Genomic DNA, 12,500 nt, shown 5'->3' on the forward strand with positions numbered 1-12,500 from the left:
ACGGGAAAGATGGTTTCCCAGCAGCCTGATTGATCTGTATAAATATAGTGCAAAATGTTGAAGTTTCTGCTTTCAAACGTGTCTTTGTGTGTGTACATATATATATTATATATACAGTATATATATACATATGTATATATATATATATACATATATATATACATATATATATATATATATATATATATATATCTTTTATATATATATATATATATATATATATATATATATATATATGAGAGAGAGGTGCATTTGATTTACGTATATACATGTGCGTAGGTGATAGGTTATTCAACACACACACATGTATATATATATATATATATATATATATATATATATATATATATATATATATATACACATTGTGTGTATGTGTATATATATATATATATATATATATATATATATATATATATATATATATATATATATATATATATATATATATATATATATATATATGAAACATTGTTCATAAACAGCCCCAATAATGAGATGTTTTAAGTTTAAAGCGTTTGTAAAATATGTTAAGAGAAATGTGTCCAAAACTCGAATAAATCTCTTTATCCAGTTGAAGATTATTCATCATGTAGAAGCTGGGAAAGTGTCATTGGACTTTGTGCATGGTATTTTAATAACATTAGTGGCAATAGTAGAAATAGTTATGGTACTTTGTTATAGTTTAGAGTTATTACTCTGTTCTCTTGTGGTTTATCATTGGAATTGGTCTTTAAGTTTTCCATTGAGTTGATATTAAATATTAACCTATATTACTTTGGGGAACGGCAAGTATATCTCTTTGGCAATTGTGTATACTAAACTGGCAGTACGAGATACGGGTATAGGTATCTTTAGAAAGAGTTCAAATCTACAGAAATCTGGGGAAAATTGTGGTTTCACCTAGATATAGTTGTTATAATTTTTAAAGATACGGCGATTGATTTAAAAACCTGTCCTTCTTTCTTAATATTGTGATTGAAAAAGAATAACTCGATATTCTTTGACTATGAGGAGGTTTGCCATGTTTATCATACACCGTACGTAAAATGTTAGTCAGTATTTGTATCCAATATTACACTTTAATTTAAATACACCCAAACGTGCACATGTTTGTACATTTGTTATCCTTGCAGGTGGGTTATTCAGTTGTCATACTCGAAACCTCTGACATTGTATGTTGACTGACAGAAGACAGAATTTCATACTTTAGATAACTTTTGCTATTTACTTCGTCATATATTTCTTTTATTAAAACAACCAAATTTTCAATTGGTAATTATTTCTTTTTCTTTTTATTTCAGGTGAGAAATGACAACATGGAGAGTTAGCAAGTATACTGCGTCTGTGAGTTTACTTAATTTATCATTATTTTCCGTGAAAAGCAATGTTGAATGTTGACGAAAAACAGCTTCCATGGTACACATTTTAACGTTACGGTCTCTTGGAGTTGATAATAATGATGTTTTCAATAGAACACGTATTGTGTATTTCTGTAACGTGAACTATTCTGTTATTTAGACTAATGTGAATGTTTTATAACGTTGGTAGGCGTATGTTCACAACAGCATTGAATTTTCTTCTATTTACTTTAATTCTTAGTACCATGATCAAACAAACAGTATATATTAACATCGTTCTTGTAGCTGATGAACAATTGGTCTGATAAAATTGTATATTGGACTTTAATTCTAAACAGGAATCAAGTTATCTGGGAACACCAAGGTAAAGCAGAATTTTCTTTCGTGGAAGTGGCTAATTGTACATTCCTATCCTTGAAGCAGCGATTTAAGCTATCATGAATTAAATTAGCTATTTGAGTTATCATGAATTAAATTAGCTGTTTGAGTTATCATGAATTAAATTAGCTGTTTGAGTTATTATGAATTAAATTGGCAGTTTGAGTTATCATGAATTAAATTGGCGGTTTTAGTTATCATGAATTAAATTAGCTATTTAAGGTATCATGAATTGAATTAGCTATTTGAGTTATGAAATTAGCTGTTTGTATTAGCATGAATTAAATTAGCTATTTAAGTTACCATGAGTAGAATTAGCTATTTAAGGTATCATGAATTGAATTAGCCACTTTCAAGTTATCGTGAGTTAAATTAACTATTTAAGCCATCGTCAATTAAAATACCCCCCCCCCCTCACATTATCTTAACCTAACCTGACCTAACTCAGATTGCAGTGTCCCATTTGGCCCACGGTTGTAGGATCCCCTTGTTGTGTTGAGCTGTGTAAATATGTCCATTTGCCTTGATTACGACTGGTTTGAAAACAACCGATTGGCATGTTAGAACGACTGGCGTGAAAATATCTTAATTCCCATTGTCTAGTTGCAACGGATGGTTGGAAAGTATTCAGTTATCTTGGTGTTTCTGATGCAAACAGAGTATTGAAGTTTTGTTTAGACATGGCAATCAGCGTAATAAAAGCCACTATCTTTCGTGCCATTGACCAAATATGGTATACTACAATACAAATATGACTCTGTACTACATGACATGGATTTTTGTACACGTTCAATTGCAACTTATATGACGAGTTTTATATTTAGTTTGAAGAAGTTTTATATTTAGTTTGAAGAAGTTTTATATTTAGTTTAAAAAGTTTTATATTTAGTCTTGAAATCAGTTATGTTGTGCTTACATTGACCCCGAGTTTAAATATGTTTATTAATATTATTTATGCTGCGTTCATAGAATTTTAGACATTATTGTCTTTATAACCTCGTTTATTGAAATTAATTGCTATATAGGCATACGTATACAAGGTGATTTATTTCTTTCCGGTCATGCTTGGCAGGATTGACAAATGTATAGTTGCTCAGTCTTTCCCTATCCCCCCGGTTGAAGTGATATCAAGTAGTCATACCCTGGTGAGAGGGGTTGTGCTTAGTAAAAAAAAAAAAGGGGGGGATGGTAAGGGTTGAATCTTTTTGCGCATATCTATCTGATTGTTTACCCGTTAGTTTTGACGATTCGCGTACACTAGTGTATGTGTGCGTGTATATATATATATATATATATATATATATATATATATATATATATATGTATATGTATATATATATACATATATATATAATCATATATATATATATATATTGTATATACAGTATATATATATATATATATATATATATATATATATATATATATATATATATATATTTTATACATACATATTATATGTATATGTATATATGTATGTATATATATATATATATATATATATAGTGTAATGAACTCAAGATTGATTATGTTCATCCAGGATTTTTTTCAGACTGGCTCAGTGCCAAAATACCAGGCAAGAACCAGCAGCGACACAAAATTCAAAAAGCAAAACAACTCTCAAAGAGGGATACAAAAAACACTGAATCAAAACTTAACAATAAAATTTAATTAACAAAAGTAGTCTTAAATTACATAAAGTAGTCCTCGAAAAGCTTTCTTAGGAACTGGAAAAACACATACACTACTGTACAATAATAACTCTCGAACCGTCACACGCCTACCTAACTTGTATACCTAACTTGGAAAAGTAGGCGACTGGATGCGAGGTGCCATTTGCACCCTCCTGCAACAAGACAGCACCTAAACCTGTGTCACTGGCATCTGTAGCCAAACAAAAAGGCAAGGAAAAATCGGGAGAACGTAACAAAGGATAGGTTATTAAAGTACCTTTCAATTTTTCAAATGCATCCTGACACTCGTTATTCCACAAAAATTTTACATCTTTCTTTAACAAATTTGTTAAGGGATTAGCAAGGTCAGAAAAATTCTTGATAAACTTCCTATAATAACCAACTAGACCCAAAAATCTACGAATACCTCTCTTGTTTCGAGGAGCTGGGAAGGCTGTAACTGCCTCAACATTCGCTCTCTTAGGAGCGATCTTACCCAAGCCAATTTCATGTCCTAAATAAACCACTTTTGCTTGAGCAAAATCACTCTTCTTTAAATTTATCACCAGACCAGCCTTCCTCAGCACCTCGAACAGCGCTCTTATCCTCTTAAGATGAGTTTTCCAATCATCACTGTAAATCACAAGGTCGTCAATATATACCACACAACCCTCCAGCTCACATGTAATAAAGTTCATCAGCCTCTGGAAGGTAGCGGCGGCATTCTTCATGCCAAATGGCATCACCTCACATTCATAGAGGCCGTCACCCGTCACAAAGGCTGATATTTTCCTTGCCCGGGGTGTAAGACCAACCTGCCAATATCCTTTTAACAGGTCAAATTTACTCATATAACGAGCAGATCCCACTCTATCTATACAGTCTTCCACCCTGGGCAAGGGGTACGAGTCCGTTTTTGTTACAGAGTTGACCTTGCGGTAGTCAAAACACATCCTAGGCTGACCATCCTCCTTCCTAACCAAAACTACCGGGGAGCTCCAAGGACTGCAGCTCGGTTTAATGAGGTTATGGTCAAGCATGTATTTAACTTCCTTACTGACTATTTCTCTCTTGAGGGGGTTCAGTCTATAAGGACATTGCTTAATAGGCTGAGCATCCCCAACATCAACGTCGTGTTGCAAAATATGAGTCCTACCAGGTGCATCCTGAAAGAGATCTTTGTATTCATTAATAAAATTAATTAGAGGTGCAGCTTTTTCTGCATCTAAGTGCCGAAATTTAGTATTCAGATTATTTAAAACATCAGAATTATTTTCCAAACCACTTGGGCTAACAACAAATTTATCGCCCATGAACTGTTCATTTTCTACATTAACTACAGAAATAGGCACTACAGATTCTTCTACAGACCTGTCAATAAAAGATTTTATCATATTAACATGGCAAATACGGGTTTTTCTTCTCCTATCAGGAGTTTCAATCAGGTAATTTACATTGTTAATTTTCTTCAGAACCTTCCACGGACCTGAGAATTCCGCTTTCAGCGGATTACCAGGCATAGGAAGTAAAACCAACACCTTGTCACCTACATTAAAAACCCTATCTCGTGTTTTAACGTCATACTTAGATTTCATCGAGGCCTGGGCTTTCGCCAAATGTTCCTGAGCAAATGACCGTGCTCTAAGCAATTTCTCCTGCAAATCTGAAAAATAATCCAATACGTTAACTTCGGGAGTCTCTCCTTCCCAGTGTTCTCTCACTACATCCAAAGGGCCTCGAACACAGTGACCAAAAATAAGCTGGAAAGGAGAGAGACCCATTGACTCATTGGGGATCGATCGTATTGCAAACAATGCATAAGGTAATTCCTTATCCCAATCATTCCCAGTCTCAACACAAAATTTTCTTAGCACAGACTTCAAGGTTTGGTGGAACCTTTCCACCTGGCCTTGGCTTTCCGGGTGATACGGTGCAGACTTCACGTGTTTAATACCAAACTCATTCATTTTCTTTTCAAAATACCTACTCGTGAAATTAGTGCCACAGTCACTCTGAATTACCTTAGGAAAACCAAATCGGGTAAAGAAACCAACCAACACTTCAACCACCTTCTCGGACCGTATACTCCTCAATGGGATAGCCTCAGGGAAGCGAGACATTCTATCAACCATAGACAATATATATTCATTCCCACCGCGCGTCCGTGGCAGGGGACCCACTACGTCAATTATCACTTCCCGAAAGGGTTCGCCCACGGAGGGTATAGGAATTAAAGGAGCCTTGGGTATTTTCTGGTTAGGTTTCCCCACCAACTGGCACACATCACAAGATAATACGTGTCTCTTAATGTCCTTACGCATCCCAGGCCAAAAGAAATGTTCAGCAACCTTTTGAAAGGTTTTCCTAACACCAAAATGTCCCGACAAATCATTTTCATGTGCTAAATACATCAATTTATTTCGGTACCTTTCCGGGACAACCAATTGTCTGCACGACTCTACCTGATGGGCAGGTGCATTAGCCGACCTACTCAACCTGTAGAGCAAACCTTTCTCTTTTACGAATACTGGTTTCACCAAATCCTCGGGATTGCCGAGTTCTACTTTAGAAAACTCTTTACTCTGTGCCATTTTGAACACCTTAGCGTCCCAGTTTACGTCATCCAAATTAACGATTTTCTTATTACTACATCCAGTCCTCATGTCAGTCATTTGTCTGTCTACTTGATATAAATCTAAGTCAACATCCTCGAGATCCATCTCCCGAGCTCTAGACCGAGTTACTACAGAGACAGGCTTATAAAAATTAGTTTCAATCTCATCGCCTTCACAAGTCACATTCAGGAGAGTCAAAATTGGACATATATTATCAATTGCACCTTCACCTTCAGCCAAATCATTCCCTAAAAGAAGGTGAATTCCGGGAACTGGCAAACTGTCTACCACAGCCAGTTTAGCAGTCCCTTTAAAATACTTGGTGTGAATATTAAACTTCTCTAAAGGACAAGACGTAATAGAGTTCGGGAAACCACCCAACACCACAAATTCATCATTAGAAAATACAAAATCCTTTGGAACAGCAGTTTTTAATATGAGAGACTGTGCTGCTCCAGAGTCCCGTAATACCTTTAAACAAACCTTTGTTCTTTTATTGTTACCAGCAAACACAGATCCGTCAGAAATGTACCTCTTAAATTTTAGTCACTTTTCCTGTTCCATACTTTGGTTTACGTTTGTCGTTTTTTCAGCTACAACAATGTTTACTGGATTAGACCTTCTCTCCTTAAAGTTTTTCCAACCGTAACAATTAGCCTTTACGTGCCCCGTCTTGTGGCACCAATAACACTTCACACTACTACTACTACCAAAATTTCTACCACTACTACCACCACCATTAACCGATCTACTACTGTTTACGAAACTACGAGAGTCGCTTACACCTCTGTCTTCATTAGAATGTTTTTCTGCCCCGTCTTTATTTGACCTTGATGTTCCTTTAGAAGACTGACGATTATTACTATGTGTATTATATTCATGGGGGAAGAACCTATCCTGATTAATTCTTTTCCGAAGGGGTTCCTCCCGATGAGTAAGTGCATACTCGTCGGAAGCAATTGCTATTTCCTGAAGGGAGTCGAGTTTCAACTCTTCCAAATGAATTCGCAAGTCACGACTCACGTTCCTCTTAAATTCTTCTGCCAGAAGCAGCTCTTTCAGTTTAACAAAATTGTCTACTTCTTTGGATTTCAACCAGTCATCGAGAAACTGAACTTTCTTTCGAGCAAACTCAACATAAGTAACGTCAAGATCCTTCCGCAGATTACGAAACTTCTGCCTGTATGCTTCAGGCACCAAATCATACGCTTTCAGCACAATACTTTTTACGGTGTCGTAATCCGCGGAGAGATCGTCACTAAGATTATTATAGACCCTTTGAGCTTTACCCACCAAACGACACTGAACTAATGTTGTCCACATATCCTTTGGCCAGGCAAGCTTCTTAGCAATTTTTTCAAATGACACAAAAAACTCATTAACTTCCTCCTCGGAAAAGTGTGGTACCAGTTTTAACGCAGCGAACATATTAAACCTTGTTTCATCAACACTAGAATTATTATTGCTACCATTATTTCCCTGATTCAACTTAATCTTTAATTTAAGTACCTCAATTTCATGCTCTCTCTCTTTTGCCCTTTCATCGGCTCTAAGTTGTAGAGCTCTAAACTCCAGTTCCTTCATCTTGGTTTTTTCTTTCAAAATTTCCAATTGGTCATCACCATTATCAATAGAATTTTCTTTACCTTCACCTTCTAATTCCTCCACCTCCTCAGGCTCACTCTCATCCAGCCTACTACTTTCCAGAACATCCTTCCTATCAAGAGTCTCTCTATATATCTTAGCGGCCTTCAAGACCTCAAATAACAAAGGTCCCTTCTTAACCTCAGTGGATAAACTTAAATCCAAGAACTCTGCAATCAACCACAATTGATCCCTTTTTAGTTTAAACAGATCCTTTTCCCAGTTAACACTAGCCAAAAAGTTCGCTACCTCAGCTTCTTCACCCTCTAAATAATGCATCCTGAATTAATTAAATAGAAATAATCACTCTAAATACGTTCAGTGGCTTGACCGCCTCTCCAAGAGCCGTTTCCAGTTGAAAATTATGTCGCTAAACTGAATCCTGGCAAGGTCGCCAAATTATGTAATGAACTCAAGATTGATTATGTTCATCCAGGATTTTTTTCAGACTGGCTCAGTGCCAAAATACCAGGCAAGAACCAGCAGCGACACAAAATTCAAAAAGCAAAACAACTCTCAAAGAGGGATACAAAAAACACTGAATCAAAACTTAACAATAAAATTTAATTAACAAAAGTAGTCTTAAATTACATAAAGTAGTCCTCGAAAAGCTTTCTTAGGAACTGGAAAAACACATACACTACTGTACAATAATAACTCTCGAACCGTCACACGCCTACCTAACTTGTATACCGCAGTCGAAGAGAAAGAAAAGGTGTAGGAGGTAGAAAAATACACACTTTCCCTAGCATACGACAGTTAGAGTTCCAGAGTGAAGTAAACCTTAAAAATAATTAATTTTACAATAATTATCAAAATACACCTTTAAATAATAAATCCGAAATTGGCGATAATACTACACTTTACAGGTCACGAGGAAATATCTGGAGAATGCTGGCATAAGTAATCAAAAACTGCACCGAATTCATAATTAAAGATTATTATGACACATCACCAGCGAATGTCCTACTTCAGGATCACTAGGGGTGTTCTTGCACCGATGGGATCACTGTGGCAACGTAAATTGTCTATCTGATTTAATCAGACGAAGGAAGAACATATACGGTTCGCTTACCGTTCTTCGTCACTAGAAGGCCTCCTCACGACTCCAGGAGGTCAGACACACGGCAACAGCCAGCAGCAGTGGCAGGCAGCAGCACGAAAGCAATAGCAATGCTTAGAAGGCTAAAATCCATTAGCAGGAGCCTCTCCAATTAAATGGTAGCTGCAGGATCAGGAACAAATATCTTCCGATTATCAAGCCGTGAAAAATGCTGTAAGACCTCCTCTGTTGGGGAGCCGACACTCTCTGCCCCGCTGCCCAAAAACGCACTCCAAGTAAACGGAGAGAGAGAGCGAAAGCATAACTATGTAATGCGGCAGTTCAACAAGCTAATCACTGAAGACGGGCAGTCCGCTCCACAAAACATGAAAAGCAAAAAAAAGGAATACGGTGAATAAACACTATACAAATAAACACAAACAAAACCTTGGCCGGGGATAAAAGAATGTTCCAAGAGAACTTTTCGTGACTTTAATTAAAACAAATGGCAAAAACCACGAACAAAATATTTAAAGTAATTATGGATTACAATAGATATAAAATTTATGTATATATGTATATGTATATATATGTATATCTATGTATAAATATATACTGTGTGCATATATATATATATATATATATATAGCACATGCGTATATGTAAGTGCACGCACGTACCTACCTAATATATAAAGAAAAAAAAAAGACCTTCACGCCACTATTTCAGATTGAGAAGTTGAAAACTGTCAAGGAAGAAAAAAAAAAGAAGAAATTTGGGAAAAGAATATTGTAGTCGTGTCTGAAGTTTCAAAAGAAGAAAGAGATAGGATGAACTTTGAAATGAAACCCTCTCATATGAACGCGTCCAATTTCCGCACGCAATTCTGCTGTTGCATCTGTCTTCATTTATTGCTTAAGGGGAGGATGAAGACCAGGAGAAGAATTTTGTTAGGGTTAACGGGGTTTTTCTTGGAGCGCCCTCGCCTAGTTTTTAGGGGCGTTGGGAAACGAAAGGTTTTTCGTATTACGATTGTATAACTATGTATATATATATATAATATGTATATATATATATATATATATATATATATATATATATATATACTCCATAAATGCTCTCCTGCTAGTGAATGAAGGTTAGTGAATCAGATCGTTACAATATGGCGGCTATGAACAAATGCTCTCCTGCGAGTTGACGATAAAGTTGTTTACCACAAGACAGCAAACGTGGCCGCATAGTCTATGCTGTATACTTGTCATTTCGATGAGCATCTCAAGTACTGTTATTTTCCACATACTCGGCCCACCGGTATTTACAGTGTTTGCATTTATATGATGTTTCCTCGTAGGGGACTTAGTCACGTGACTTAGTTCCCTCAATGCACCTCACGTACTGCCTTTTAAGGCTCTGTACCCACGTTTTAGCCCATCTAACTCTTTCTTCAGACACCAAAACTGTTCCCCCGTGCTGAATGGCCTCTATATTCTCAACACTTCTTGGGTTCCTAAACTTTGTAAGGCAAACAGATATTGTATTTGATTATCTATATTGCGTAAAGAATTATTTATTGTTTATCGTGAAAAGTTTTAAGTGGAGACAGTTCGTTGATACATACATGCATACATAAATACGCTTATGAGTAAGTCCATACGGCATATGCATACACAAAACTTAATATATATATATATATATATATATATATATATTTATATATATATATATATATATATATATATATATATATATATATATATATATATATATATATATTTTATATTATATTTATATATATTTATATATATTTTATATATATATAATATATATATATATATATATATATTTATATTTATATTTTATATTATATATATATATTATATATATAAAATATATATATATATATTTTATATATATAATATATATATATATATTTATTTTATATATATAAAATATATATATATATATATATATATATATATATATATATATATATATATATCCTTTATATGGTTTGTAACCTTGTTAATTTTTTCCATGCTTCCCTTGAACGAATATCCAAATATAGAAATATGCGTAAACCCCCTTTTTTCATTATATAATCTTACATCCTCCTGATTAAGCGAACCTGATTCATTAGAAGTAGCAGCCTTTGATGCATTCCTCGGAAAGCCCACTAATTAATGCCTATGGGATTATAATGATTTCTAATTAATTATGTTCGATGACAAATTGAGCCAACACTGGCGGCTTTCCGCCTGATTGCGCTGAGGAATGAATTAGGAGATGATTTTGGTGAATTAAATTAGAATTTTATGCAGATTTGATCTCTGGCAGGCAGAACTGGTTTGGCCGACATCCGTGGGATATTTCTGAAGGGAATCTTTACCCAGGATTTGGCCAATGGGAGTTTCTAGAGTCTCTCTCTCTCTCTCTCTCTCTCTCTCTCTCTCTCTCTCTCTCTCTCTCTCTCTCTCTTTTTTTTATATATATATATTATATATATATATATATGTATGTTTGTATATGATATGTATGTGTATATATATATATATATATATATATATATATATATATATAATTATATATAATTATATATATAATATATATAATTATATATAATTATATATATATATATATGTGTGTATATGTACTGTATATATATATATATATATATATATATATATATATGTATATATATATATATATATATATATATATATATATATATATATATATATACACAGTATAATATGAGCTAGTCGAGGATGTACCTGATTGAAAGCCGCTAGGCAGGAGAGGACGTGGTAGACCAAGAGAAACGTGGCTGATGACAAAGCGATGGGAGGTTGGATCTGGGAATTGGGTTGAGCTCAGATATATATTATCTTCATCATCAGCCGTTACTAGTCCACTGCAGAGGAAAGGCCTCTGACATGTCCTTCCACTTGCGTCTGTTTATGGTCTTTCTATGATAGTTCAAACCCGGTAAATTTCTTAGTTCGTCAATCCACCGTCTTCTCTTCCTTTTTCTGCTTCTTTTGCAATCTCTAAGGACCCATTCTATTATTCTTAATGTCTATTGTGTCATTCCCATTATATGTCTGGCCCATGGCCCTTTCTTTTTCTTACATGTTAGAATATCCTTTACTTTTGTTTGCTCTCGCATCCATACTTCTCTTTTTCTTTAGCTTAGCGTTATTCTCATAATTATTCTTTTCATAGCTCTTTTTGAGTTGTAATTAGCTTACGTTCTAAGACCTTAGTAAGGCTCCAAGTTTCGGATGCATAGTTTAGTACTGATAGGACCATCTGATCACATACTTTTCTTTTTAGAGAAAGTTACATTTTACTTTTCATCCCATGTTTATCCTGATAATTTTGGTCTCGTTTCCTGGGGGAACACTGTCTATCCTCAGTACATATATCTATTAACAATCTCTACAGGTTCGTTCATAACCCTTATTTGTTGTCTCTGGATTTTCATTAAACATTATTTTAATTTTACTCATATTCATTTTCAGTCTCACATTTCTGCTTTCTTGTTTGAAATAGTTTTTTTTTCCCTTGCAGAACTGTCATTTGCAAAATGTCCTAAATATAGTTTGTAGCCTTGTAAATTTTGTTTTGCTTCTCTAGAACGAATATATGTATATATATATATATATATATATATATATATATATATATATACACACATACACATACACATATCCCTTTCTGAGTGGGGATACCTTAACATAGTGAATAAGTTTGTGTATCGCCATGATCAGCAAAGCTGTACTAGTCA

The 12,500-nt window shown here is 34.5% G+C and overlaps 1 protein-coding gene across 1 annotated transcript in view; it reads left to right on the forward strand.

Moving 5' to 3' along the window:
• The window catches only part of LOC137633146 (uncharacterized), a 452,933-nt gene that overhangs the window by 302 nt on the left and 440,131 nt on the right, over positions 1-12,500 (forward strand). The window lies entirely within an intron of this gene.

The sequence above is a fragment of the Palaemon carinicauda genome, chromosome 42, assembly GCF_036898095.1.
Source record: "Palaemon carinicauda isolate YSFRI2023 chromosome 42, ASM3689809v2, whole genome shotgun sequence".
In the NCBI taxonomy this organism is placed as follows: Eukaryota; Metazoa; Arthropoda; class Malacostraca; order Decapoda; family Palaemonidae; genus Palaemon; species Palaemon carinicauda.